Genomic DNA, 10,797 nt, shown 5'->3' with positions numbered 1-10,797 from the left:
CTTTATGTCAGGTTCCTCTGGGAAGCCCATCTAATAATCTCCCTACCAGTTATGTCACTAGGGTTTGCATCACCCAGTGCAGGAGGCCTTCGTGTCACCCCTGTGATGGAACCTCCTCCCATGCAGTGGGCGGGACAACATCCCGGTTGGTGGGCCTGGTGAATCAACATCACCCTGCCCCGCTGATGCTTTGCCTATAACTTTAGATAGAATAGGGATATTTCAATGTGGTTTGTTTCATTGCATTCTGCATGAAATTACACATCAAATGATATATAGCACTATGGTATTATTCAAAAATACCAAGATTTAAAATTTTTTGGCTACCAGTGGTGTCACCCCCCATGTGTGTCGCCCAGTGCAGCCCACACCCCTTAGTGACGCCACTGCTTCCTACATATCCGCTCCTCCCACATCCTTTATCCTGCCCCTTCTACTTCTAAGGAGTTCTTCCTTTCCTCATCTCTCCTATTTCTAACCATTTTCTTTAGGGCTCCGTTGTGTTTGATTCTTAGCCACAGCTTCCTCCTGTCTAGAGTTAAGCTCGATTTACTTAGTGTTAAGTTAATTTACTCAGATCTGAGGGAGATCCCCCCCTCCTGATTCTTGGGCACCAAAATAAATCCTTTGGGTACTTGACTCCATTTGGCTTCCAACACCATACTATATAGGCCCCATTAGGTTGGCAACCTTCAGTCTCAAAGGACTATGGTATAAGCCTACAGCACCCAGTATTCCCAGGCGGTCTCCCATCCAAGTACTAACCAGGCCTGACCCTGCTTAGCTTCCGAGATCAGACGAGATCGGGAGATAGTGTTCAGTATAGGGAGATGGTTGGCAACCTTCAGCCTCGAAAGACTATGGTATAAGCCTACAGCACCCGGTATTCCCAGGCGGTCTCCCATCCAAGTACTAACCAGGCCTGACCCTGCTTAGCTTCCGAGATCATGGTATAAGCCTACAGCATCCGATATTCCCAGGCGGTCTCCCATCCAAGTACTAACCAGGCCTGACCCTACTTAGCTTCCAAGATTAGATGAGATCAGGCAAGTGCAGGGTAACTTGACACAGGATTCTCACACGTGACTGCCCCCCCCCACTGTGTATGCATGTCACACATATGTTAAAAAGCACTGCCGATCATAATGCTAGTTATAGATGTATCATATAGATTGACCATTAATCTCAAATTGTCATCTTACTCTCCTGCTTTGTGGCAACAGCCTTGCATCTATTGAGACCAGAGACAGTATTTGCTGTGCAAAGCCAAGTTTATTGATTAGCAAAGGGGACTTGGGAGAAATCAGCCACTGACATTGTTCAAGTGGGGATGGCAGAAGGGTGGTGTCCAGGAGTGCAGGGAAAATAGAAGGCATCTCAACCCCTGCTGCATCTGGCTCTGTAAAAGAAGAGGATTGGTAAGACTTTGAACATGGAGTAGCTCCAAGAGGGATTTTCTTTGGGGAAAAGGAATAGCTATAATAGCTGTTCAGCTATTGCTGAAATAGCTATAATCTTGTTTCAGGACCAAGTTGCATCATAATTGTCATTTCTGGGTTTGCAATTCCTGCTGTGGAAAGTGGCAATCAGTTTTCAGTGGTACAGAAAAGTTAGGAGGGAATTAGAACAGCCATAGCAGAGATTACAGAGATTACATAGCAGAGATTACAAACATAGCTGGTTAATCATTAAAAAAAATAATAATTCAGGATTTGTTGTTACCAGGAGTTGTTTCCACATGGATGGAAACCTATGACAAGAAGAAAGAAGTAGTTCTTTGGGAAAAAAAGTCAGAAAGAACCACACTCTTCATCCGATTCAAACCAAAACTCACCCAGATGAGGAGGTCATTTCCGGGCACAACTGCACATCATTTCTACAGAAAAATAAATATGTGCATACTTGATATAAATATACAGCAGAGGTAGCATCATGTTCAATGTGTGTATCATGTTCAACAGTGTATCATGCTCAGTGATACAAGAGAAAGGACAAGTATGCTTTGAGATCATCACACCCATGAGATCATTACAGAACATAATTCCTGTCAGCGCTGGCAAATGTGCTGAAAAAATATATAAATGTGTTGGTCTAGCAGCCCAGCATATAAGATGCATTGCAAGGGTAATATGTTGACCATCAGGCAGGGAACACAGGGAGGGCCTACTGGAGGAGTCAGACAGTGAGACCAACACATGTTCCTTTCAGCTACAATGGAGTCCATCGTGAGTCCATTGGTTTGAAGTGTTATTTCACACCCAAATTACATAGAAAGCAAAGAGATGCAATATTTTAATGCAATGCTAGACCAAAAACAGAACATGCTTTGGCTGATATGTATTCCTCTACAAGAAACCTAAGGGGGAAACTAAAATTTAAAAAGGAGTTGTTATGATCCTAATCTGAGAGACCATTTTTTTCTGGTGATGGGTTGAAGTACTCTCCAAGAACCCTCTAAGACATAAATAAACGGTTCCCACAAATTACTAGTCCAGAGGAACAAGAATATACAGAGATTTAAGGTAGCAAGAAATGCACCTTTTACTTCTAAAGAAATAAACAAATCCCTTGGAAATTCCACTGAGAACGATGCAGTCTGGTGGAAGCCTTGCTACAATTGTAAGCACAAATCGTTGTTTTAAAACCGAGACGAGAGGACTAGAAAATGGCTAACGGTAAACCTCAAAATATAGAGAAATTCTGGGCACTTACTTGATAGCTGATTTGGCTGTTGGCTCCTCCTCCAAGGTTGCCATTATCGTTCCCAACACCCTGGAAGAAGGAGAAGAAAGAGAATCATTTTTTTTTTTTTTGGGGGGGGGGGGGTCAATAGGAAATCCTGATTTAATCTGGATCAATGAGTGGGGGCAGCAATAGCTCAATCAGTGCATGGGATACATATCCAGAAAGAGTATAGAAGTGGAAACCAAGATAGATAGATCAATGCTTCGTGGAAGGGTTGCCCGTGGACTTGATATTCCCTGTTGATGATATGTTGTCTGGTGATGTCATGATTTATTTTCTAATAATTCTTAAAAATATTCTCTATTCCTCCCCATATCAAATTTAGAGTAACCACTTTATTAACACTGCAGCCCATGCAGGTACACTCAATACATACACAAATACACACACACACACACACACAGAGAGAGAGAGAGAGAGAGAGAGAGAGAGAGAGAGAGAGAGAGAGAGAGAGAGAGAGAGAATTCTTTCCAATTAAAAATTACACTGTATAACAAAATATGAATAATTTCATATTTATCTGAATATTTCAATGTTTCTTCATTAATTTCAGTGTGAGGATTTTTTTAAAAAAATGCTGCTATTTTTGGAACAGCACCAATAATTTAGTCACAATTTAAACAATGCAATTATAATTAGACAATGTGTGTTGTATCTTTTTTTATCTGAAAAGAGAGCAATATCGGTCAGCCAACCATCCACTGCAAAACACAGAGAAATCCTGGCACTTACCCCATTGGCATTGATAATGCCCATGCCTCCAGTGTTGGTGAATTGCTGAAAAAGAGCAGAAAAATAATCAACTAGGTGAACGACTTGAAAAACTTAACTTACTTCTCTGGTATCAAATCTGTGTCAGTGGATGATGAAAAAGAGAAGCAAGTAGAGACTGCCAGCCCAATCCTATGCATGTCTACTCAGAAGTAAGTCCCATGAGAATCAATGGGGCTTACTTCCAGGAAAGTGTGGATAGGATTGGGCTGTCAAGCATGCAATATGGATTGAAAAATAGGTTGTTTGGGACAGATAATTGTGGGTGTAGGGGCAGAGTGTCCAAGGCATTTTCTTTTCAACTATAGCTAACATGAAACAATTTACCATCACCCCCCTCCTTTCCAATAAGCAAGCAAGACGGAAGCTTGGGTTGACTGGTCCACTTTAATGAAACTTATTATACAACACTTGCAGCAGGAAAAATAACACAAACGCCATGCATGCAGGAATTACATCAGGGGAAATGGTGCTTAACTTCCCCAGGGGATCTGGCATACCACCTGACTCTAGGCTGAATCCAGTAAGAGACCAAGTCAGCTTTCACGACCAGCTCCAAAGGGTTGAGGCAGTTGGATCACGCAGACTCCAACAGGCCAAGCCTTGCAGCAGACTTCGCCAATTTCAGCCAAGGAGCTCGCCAGCCAGCCTCACCGAGCTGGCCAGGCAACATCTGAGCAGTCTTGGCTCACCCCCTGACCTTGCTAACCTCAGAATGGACACCAAAGAGTTGACACCTGCTTATCTGGCCTGCATGACACCTGCCTACAGTGACCATCAAATAATAGAAAAGGGAACAGCCTCCAAAATAGCACAGTTCAACAACAGTCTGGGGTAGGTGAAAAAACTGCCTGCCCAAGTGCCTACTCAATCCGATGGACAGCAAAAAATTCCTACCTGGCTTCATAAAGGGCAGCCAGCTAATCTCAGACTTCATGAAGGGGATCAACAGATCCCCTGATCCCCTGTTGTTCCCCAAATGGGAGGGGATCAACAGATGGAGTGCAACTGTACAATAGATGTTTACAGTATCCCACCAACGCACTCACCGCTGGCCATGACCCAGCCAATGCTGCCCTAGCCTGTATGGTTGGGCAGGGTAAAATTAGCTGTACACGATCATGCACCATCTTGAAATCAAAGAATGGAGTTGAACAAATACCCAAATCACATGCGGTGGATTTATCACCCTGGATAAAAAATAGCGGCTAATAGAAGTTTCATATTCCCAGGCAAAACTGCTTTGTCTCTCTCCACCCCATGGGATAAAACAATGCAACCGCTGGGCAGGATTAGAATAAATTCTGGCACTAACAGGTGCCATAGTGGCACCAACACTATGGAATTCCCTTCCCCTTGACTTAAGAATGGCTCCCTCTCTTGAGACTTTTTGGCGAGGCCTGAAGACTCTTCTGTTTCAACAAGCCTTCTGAGTTCTCAGCCTTTTTAAACATCTTTTCAAAATCTTTTAATATCTTTTTAAATACCTGGTTACGGGCCTGATTCATTTATGATTTGCTGCTCTATGCTCTTTTTACCTGACTACTTTTTATCTGACTACTGTTTTTATGATATGTTGTTAATATGCTTTTGTTGGCAACCTTCAGTCTCGAAAGACTATGGTATCGCGCTCTGAAAGGTGGTTCTGGAATTTGAAAGGGATATGCTTTTATCTGTTTTTAAATCATGTTTTTAATTTGTTTTAACCTTGTTGTAAGCCGCCTTGAGTCCCTCTGGGGAGAAAGGCGGGGTAGAAATAAAGTTAATAATAATAATAATAATAATAATAATAATAATAATAATAATAATAATAATAATAATAATAATAATAAAAGAGTGCCAAAGCACTCTCCTCCTTCTCCCTTCCTGCCCCTTACTCCTGCCATTACCTTCCCAAACATCTTCCTGATGTACATTTTCTACTTTGCCAATATCCATGACATGAAGCTGAGTTAGTACATTCCTGCAAGCCTAGGACTGATCTATTGATAGACTGATTTTAAAATTTTAGACGCCACACTTTTTCCCTCTAGGGCAGTGCTTCTCAAACTGTGGGTGGGGACCCACTAGGTGGGTCGCAAGCCAATTTCAGGTGGGTCCCCATTCCTTTCAATATTTCATTTTTAACAGATTAGGCTTGATGTACCCTGGTAAGTGACTGCATTTGGGGAAATGCCACAGATCTGTACATTTAACAGGCTACTGTGAAAATGCTTTTAACCATGATAGTCAATGGGACTTACTCCTGGGTAAGTGTGGGTAGGATTGCAGCCTAGGATTGTTCAAAATTTTCCTGCTTGATGATGTCACTTCTGGTCATGACATCACTTCTTATGGGTCCTGGCAAATTCTCATTCTAAAAAGTGGGTCCTGGTGCTAAAGAACCACTGCTCTAGAGAGAGTGAAAGCAGTAAGTAAGATTTGAAAGTGTCCTCAAACATCCAACACTTACTCATACATCTCCCTTATTAAAAATAACAGCATTGTTTCTCCCTGATACAAACTCCCTCTCCCCCGCATAGATTGTAAGTGACATAAATGAGGGGTCTCAAAAGATGCTGTCCTTTCTTCCTCAGTACCCCATATGCCTTTAACTACCTCCCTGAACATCTGCCTTGTGTCGCCTTTCTACCCCCTTCACACAATCTCTAGCTTAGGCCTATTTTCAAGCAACACCGGTCCAAAGGAATCATGTTTGCTCATACTAACAGATCTAGTGCAGGAACAACAGTACATCAGCAATACAAGGAAGGTGGGAATTTGTATGAATGCCCAAGTGATGTGGTGACTGTGATGATTGTTTTAAAGCAGCATCAGTCTGAGCAGATCAAATCTGTTGGTGATACTTACAGGTTGAAGACACGGAGGGCGGCATGGCTGCAATAAATGAAATAACAGCGGGATTTATTAAGAGTGCAGGAAGCATGTCACAATTATGAGATTGGGACTACAGGTCCAACCTCGTTATACACTGATCTTTTCCACACGGATTTAACTCAAACACGAATGGCCACTGCAAATGAGAAGGAATGTGCTGAACCCTGGAGAAGGGGAAAAATGCATCCCTTTCAAATTACAGTTTAAAAACCTGCTTTTCTTACTGTTGTAGAGACAGTCATGCAAGTGATGATTCCGTTCTTCAGCTGAGCCAGGCAAAGACTGGGGGTCCTTCGCATTTCTAATTGCTGGCTGCCTCTCCACAACAGTAAGAAAAGCTGTTTCTAAACCACAATTGTAAAGGGATGCACTTTTTAATTTTTTAAAACTGCTTTTATTTAACACATTTTATGGTATCAGCAGGGAGTCCCATAATCAAACCCCTGCGGATGTCGAGACACAATCTTTTTCCATTAGGAGCAACGGAGGGGCAAGAAAACTGGAAGTGGGTCTTTAAATCTATTCTTTTCCATTTTTAAAAAATCAACTAGGGGTTCTGGAACAGAACACCAGTGGATAACAAGGGACGACATGTATGCTATTGCCACACCACTCTAAGAGGATTTTGTGTGAGCTTGTGTTTGTATGCCTGGGAGTGAGTGAGTGAGTGAGTTTTGATACTTACAGGTATAGGGCCAGGAGGGCGGCATGGCTGCAATAAATAAAAAACAGTGAGAATTATTGAGAGTGAAGGACGTATGTCGCGATTATGAGATTAGGATTATGCTATTGCCACACCACACAAAGAGGATTTTGTGTGTGTGTGTATGTGTGTGAGTGTTGATACTTACAGGTCGAGGACATGGAGGGCGGCATGGCTGCAATAAATAAAAAAACAGCAAGAATTATTGAGAGTGAAGGACATATGTTGTGATTATGAGATTTGTTGGAAACCTTCAGTCTCGAAAGACTCTGGTATCGCGCTCTGAAAGGTGGTTCAGGAACCACGTCTAGTGTGGCTGAAAAGGCCGATTCAGGAGTGACAATCCTTTCCACACCGGGAACAAGTGCGGTCTGTCCCTGGTCTGTCTCCCTGGCTATGGGCCTTCCTTCTTTGCCTCTTAGCCTCAGACTGTTGGCCAAGTGTCTCTTCAAACTGGGAAAGGCCATGCTGCACAGCCTGCCTCCAAGCGGGCCGCTCAGAGGCCAGGGTTTCCCACCTGTTGAGGTCCACTCCTAAGGCCTTCAGATCCCTCTTGCAGATGTCCTTGTATCGCAGCTGTGGTCTACCTGTAGGGCGATTTCCTGTAGGGCGCTTATGAGATTAAGACCATACTATTGCCACACCACTCTTAAGAGGACTGTGTGTGTGTGGGTGTGTGTGTGTGTGTGTGACTGTGTTGATATTTACAGGTCTAGGACACAGAGGGTGGCATGGCTGCAATAAATAAAAAACAACGAGAATTATTGAGAGTGAAGGTCGCGATTATGAGATTAGGATTATGCTATTGCCACACCACACAAAGAGGATTTTGTGTGTGTATATGTGTGTGCGAGTTTTGATACTTACAGGACTAGGGCCGGGAGGGCTGCATGGCTACAATAAATAAAAAAAACAACAGCGAGAATTACTGAGAGTGAAGGATGTATGTTGCGATTATGAGATTAGGATTATGCTATTGCCACACCTCAGAAAGAGGATTTTGTGTGTGTATATGTGTGCAAGTGTTGATACTTACCGGTTTAGGACACGGAGGGCGGCATGGCTGCAATAAATTTTTAAAAAGCAGGAATTATTAAAAGTGCTGGAAGTATGTGGCAATTATGAAATTAGGATTATGCTATTGCCACACCACTCTAAGGGCGCAATCCTAACCCCTTATGTCAGTGCTTTCCAGCACTGGCATAGCGGTGCCAATGGGACGTGTGCTGCATCCTGCAGTTGGGTGTCACTCACGGAGGCCTCCTCAAAGTTGTAAGGGAATGTTTGTTCCCTTACCTCGGAGCTGCACTGCCCTTATGTCAGTGCTGGAAAGCACTGACTTAAGGGTTAGAATTACACCCTAAGAGGATTTTGTGTGTGGGGGTGGGGGTGGGGGGTGTCTGTGTGTTGATACTTACAGGTCTAAGACACGGAGGGCTGCATGCCTGCAATAAAAGAACAATGGGAATTATTAAGAACACAAGAAGGGTGACACAGTTATAAATTTAGGATTATTTCTGCACCACCATTGTAAGAGAATTATTAATTATTTCATGGTCTACTGCAGCAAGGTCTACGCCCTCAAAGCAAAGGGCCCAATTTGATGAAATCGGGAAAATCAGTTTAAGGCCAATCCGGTGACATGATGGTTTGAGAGTTGCATTTAGACCTAGAAGATCCAGGTTCGAATCCCTGCTCAGCTATGAACCTTCCTGGGTGACTTTGGGCCAGTCATTCTCTCCTAGCTTCACCTACCTCATAGGGTTGTTGTGAGGAGAAAAAGAGGGGAGGAATTATGTACACCTCCCTGAACTCTTTGGAGGAAGCTGTGATAGAAAAATGTGAAAGATAAATACAATATGCACTGATGCTGCTATTTTCAGAGCCCTGCCTCACCGAGGGTGGGTGGCCAGTTTATTTCATGGCCTGTACTAAACCTTTGGTAGAGTTTGGCTCTAGCAGGGTTCCTTTCCACAGAGGCAACTGGATGAAACTGGTTAGTCAGGATGGGACTCCATAGCTCTCATTAACAAACAAAAAAATCACTTGGTCACCCGACGCGTCACCCGATGCGAGAGCTCATTGAGTCCTTGATGGACCTCCTCCCATTTAAGACCATGCAGAAATAATTCCAATATCATATGCATTGCCTAAATGCAATGGCATCACTAGGTTTGGTGTCACACCTATTCATTTTATGTATTTGTTTATTTATTTATTTTCATATATAACAGTATTTATTTATTTTAATATAAAACAGTTGGGTTCAACCAACAAAACAGTATCCAACAAAAAAAACAACAACAACCAGTGGTCAATGTGATGACACTCACACAACTGAATAAGAGTTCTAGTATTAGCTCTGATCCATGGAAATAAGAGCGGAATCATACTAACACCTTATTGGTACCCTGCTGTGTCATAGGTTCTCAGAGCAATCAGTCTCACTAGTCAGTTTTGAGTGAAGGAAATCTACTTTTTGTTACATGAGGCAGTTGCGTTTTTTTTTTCCTTTTCTGCTTATTTAGCTATTACTTTTGATAGGATACAGATATTTCAGTGCGCTTTGTTTCATTGCATTCTGCATTACTTTACACTTCAGATGATATATAACATGATGGTATTCAAAAATATCAAGATTTTCACAATTTTGGCCAGTAGTTGCATTCCCCCCCCTTGAGTGTCACCTGGTGCACTCCACACCCCCTGCACACCCAGAGATGCTACTGCACATTAACACTCATGAAGTTCTGCATCACTGTCCTCTCTGTTGCTGCCTAGGTCACCACCATACAAGTCAAGCTACTTCTTACCTTAACTCCAGTGTCTGGCAGGTAGACCAAGCAGATGAGAAGGACAGCGGCCACAACCAGAAGCTTCATCTTGGAGATCCTACTTCTGGCTTTTCTGTTTCAAGTTGGACTGGGGTATGATGGCTACAGAGCAGGCTCTCATTTATGCCAGGGGCCCTCTTGGACAGTGCTAACCGTCGTTGGCCAAGCCCAATGACTCAGCCTTAGAATGAACCAACGCCTGATTGATTCTATCAGTCCTCTTTCCTCATATTTGGGGGTCCACACCCTCTTTCTTTTCTCTGAAAGATGCTGTACACTGCTTCTAAGATCAAATATTTCCGTTGCCTTCCTCCTTCTCTCTTTGTACTGTGTGCTTGTAGTCACCAGGTGCAAGGGCGAAAGTCTTCACGGCCGGTTCTTTGTTGCCCAACAAGCATTTCAATTTATTTTATTTAAAGCTTGTAGTGTGATCAATTTATATATACAGCAGGCCCTCCTTATCCGCAAGCTTGGCATCCGTAGATTTGAGCATCCATGGTTGCTGAGCCCCAGCTCAGAGGACCTCAGAAGGACTTCCAGATGTGACCAGAAGTACCTCCTGGACAGAACTGCAAGTTGCAGCTGTGAACTGGAAGTGAGTCCTGGTCACGTCTGGGAGCTGGGGGGCTGGCACCACCAACTTCCTGTGGATACCAAGGGACAACTGTATTTGTACATGGTGCTGGGTGCCTGCCATGAAAGCATCTGGTTGGCAACCTTCAGTCTCGAAAGACTATGGTATAAGCCTACAGCACCCAGTGTTCCCAGGCGGTCTCCCATCCAAGTACTAACCAGGCCTGAGCCTGCTTAGCTTCCGAGATCAGACGAGATCGGGAGATAGTGTTCAGTATAGGGAGATGGTTGGCA

The 10,797-nt window shown here is 43.3% G+C and overlaps 2 pseudogenes; both read right to left on the bottom strand.

The window, feature by feature from the left end:
- Positions 1-716: 716 nt before the first annotated feature.
- On the bottom strand, positions 717-839 carry LOC136661880 (5S ribosomal RNA; annotated as a pseudogene).
- A 9,834-nt stretch (positions 840-10,673) lies between these two features.
- LOC136662044 (5S ribosomal RNA) lies at positions 10,674-10,796 on the bottom strand (annotated as a pseudogene).
- Between the last annotated feature and the right edge of the window lies 1 nt (position 10,797).

The sequence above is a fragment of the Tiliqua scincoides genome, chromosome 10 (assembly GCF_035046505.1).
Source record: "Tiliqua scincoides isolate rTilSci1 chromosome 10, rTilSci1.hap2, whole genome shotgun sequence".
Classification (NCBI taxonomy): domain Eukaryota; kingdom Metazoa; phylum Chordata; class Lepidosauria; order Squamata; family Scincidae; genus Tiliqua; species Tiliqua scincoides.
The sequence above is the reverse complement of the archived record's forward strand: the minus strand, read 5'-3'. Positions and strand labels throughout refer to the sequence as shown.